Source organism: Littorina saxatilis, linkage group LG8 (genome assembly GCF_037325665.1).
Source record: "Littorina saxatilis isolate snail1 linkage group LG8, US_GU_Lsax_2.0, whole genome shotgun sequence".
Taxonomy (NCBI): domain Eukaryota; kingdom Metazoa; phylum Mollusca; class Gastropoda; order Littorinimorpha; family Littorinidae; genus Littorina; species Littorina saxatilis.
In genome coordinates, this window is record NC_090252.1 from 28293984 (window position 1) to 28296586 (window position 2603).

Genomic DNA, 2603 nt, shown 5'->3' on the forward strand with positions numbered 1-2603 from the left:
TCTGTCACTGTCACTATCACCTCTCCTCGCCTCGCAGGCAACTGCGAAACTTTGCAGGAGTTTACCGAACCTGCACCCAACATTTGCTTCGCTCAACAGCAGTGTAAACAAACACCGCTGCGACTTGCACACCGGGAAAGGATCGGCGAGAGAAAAGAAGTAGTCTGACTCACCTGTGCAGCTTTGATCTTTTGAAGCTTCCGACGCTAATCTGACATGAAACATCTCGTTGCATATCAACTGTCGAAAAAGCTGTCGTCTGCTTGCGTGCTTGCGACCCAAACAACCCGAGCCGCCATTACGAGGAATAGAGATACACCACGTGACTTCAATCCAATGCAGCAGACGACACAACTATGGCCGTAGCGTCTGTGATGTCGGCCTAGATCAAAGTCGGGTCACGCATTCGCTGTCGAGTAAGGCAGGTGCTCGTTCCCACAGAGGGATCATGTTCCGTTCAAATGTTGACTACGCCCAAACCGGAGGTTAATTAGCGTAAAGCCTGTGACTGATGGATAATGACGGTTCTGGTGCTTTGTTCACCAACAAAACAGCGGTTTCAATTATACTACCTTTCCTTTCCTTTTCCTTTGGTAATGACCTGGAAACCATTAATCGTTGGGACTGTTGGAAGCTATCGATACACATGACATGCATTATGCAAAGGGTGATCTTGAATTTCGGATTTGTGAACTCAAACCGTTCTATTTGTTGTTGTGTTTTGTTTGCAATCTTATACTCTTCAACTTTCACCATTTACTCTTTTATATCTTATTATACAGTGTGTGTGTGTGTGTATATCTGTGTGTGTGTGTGTGTGTGTGTGTGTGTGTGTGTGTGTGTGTGTGTGTGTATATCTGTGTGTGTGTATATCTGTGCGTGTGTGTGTGTGTGTGTGTGTGTGTGTGTGTGTGTGTGTGTGTGTGTGTGTGTGTGTCCCTGGCCACTGTCTTGTCTGTGTCTGTATGATTTTTGTTTGTGTATGAAAAAATGAAGTCTAAGGATGCTTTATATTCACATAAGATCTTGACAATGAACACCAAGGACAGTTAAGTGTGTGATGCTTTTTGTTTGTTCTTTTTCATCATCTGTTTCTTTATTTTATTCTTTTATTTTATTTCTCCACCGTCAGTCTGTAATCGTTTGATCCCATCATAACTTCTAACTTCTAAACAATTTGAGCTTACTTTACATGATAATCACATCAAGTAATGTAATGAGTCGTCATGATTGAATTAAGCTTTCGCAAATGAACTGAAACTACAAATTAGCTTATATGGTCAAGGGCAGAGGTGGGGCTAAAATGTTCCTGTGTGTTGAATTTTGACATTTGTAATAGCAGGCTATACTGAGTATCCTCTGAAAGAAGACAATTAAAAATGTCGCCGCTTCAGAGCATATGTTTATTATTCTTGGTGATTTCAATTCAGATTTTACAAACAACCCGTCGCAGCATCTTCTTGATATTATCACTTTAAACAGTCTACAACAACTAGTTACACTTCCGACCCGCGTTACAGAAACAACATCGTCATGCATTGACCTTATTCTTACCTCGAGTGTAGACATCGTGCAAAGCATTAACGTTCTACCTCCTACTTGCAGCGACCATTCTGTGCCATGTGCGACAATCAAGAAACACATACATAAAACTCCTGCATCTAAAAGAACAATATTTAACTATTCCAAATTAAACAAAGAAAAATTCCTTATCGAATTGAGGAAAATCGACTGGATGAGCATTGCAACGCTACACACTGTCAACGAAGCTGCCAGGTCATTTTCCGAAAAGCTGTTAAGTGTCGCAAGACTATGCATGCCAGTAAAGACAATAACTGTTCGCGATCAAGACGCACCATGGATGACAGAGGAAATTATAAAACTACGCGACAAAAAAAGATCAGTTCATGATACAGCAGTGCGACTAAACACACCTGAGGCCTGGGAACACTTTCGTATGACTCGCAATAATTATACTGACACAATTCGTAATCGGAAATTAGAATATATAAAAGAATTAGACAAAAAAGTATCCAGTGGAGATAACTTTGGCACTAAAAATCGGTGGAAACTAGTTAAATCATTCTTATCAAAGAAAGGATCAAACCCCAATGAAATTCCTCCTTTGACGTCAAACGGAACAACCTACTATACTAACCTAGAAAAAGCAAACTTGTTCAACGACTTCTTTATCCAACAGTCCATTGTCGAAGACGATATGTCAGACATTCCTGAAGTACCAAGGCTTCCTTGCAGAATAAACACTCTCACACTTTCAGTCGAAGAAGTTAAAAATACGATTAACAAACTAGACAAAACAAAAGCAGTCGGTCCAGACGAAATCCACAATCGAATTTTAATTGAGAGCTGCGAAGTGATTTGTGACAGCCTAACTGCACTGTTTAATCGGTCTTTACGTGAAGGACTTTTTCCGTCAGTTTGGAAAATAGCCCACGTTTCACCAGTTCATAAAAAGGGAAACAAAGATACATGTAGTAATTATCGTCCAATCTCCCTCCTAAGCTGTGTTGGCAAAACACTAGAGAAATGTATACAAATTCATGTCTTTGACTACTTAACACAAAACAATATCATTACAGAGT

General features: G+C 40.2%; 1 protein-coding gene across 1 annotated transcript in view; it reads right to left on the bottom strand.

The window, feature by feature from the left end:
• Nucleotides 1-329, bottom strand: part of LOC138973214 (carboxypeptidase N subunit 2-like) — an 18665-nt gene extending 18336 nt beyond the window's left edge. The window contains exon 1 of the mRNA XM_070345927.1: nt 174-329. The gene's annotated coding sequence lies outside the window, so the exon portion shown is untranslated. The remainder of the gene's footprint in view (nt 1-173) is intronic.
• Between the last annotated feature and the right edge of the window lie 2274 nt (nt 330-2603).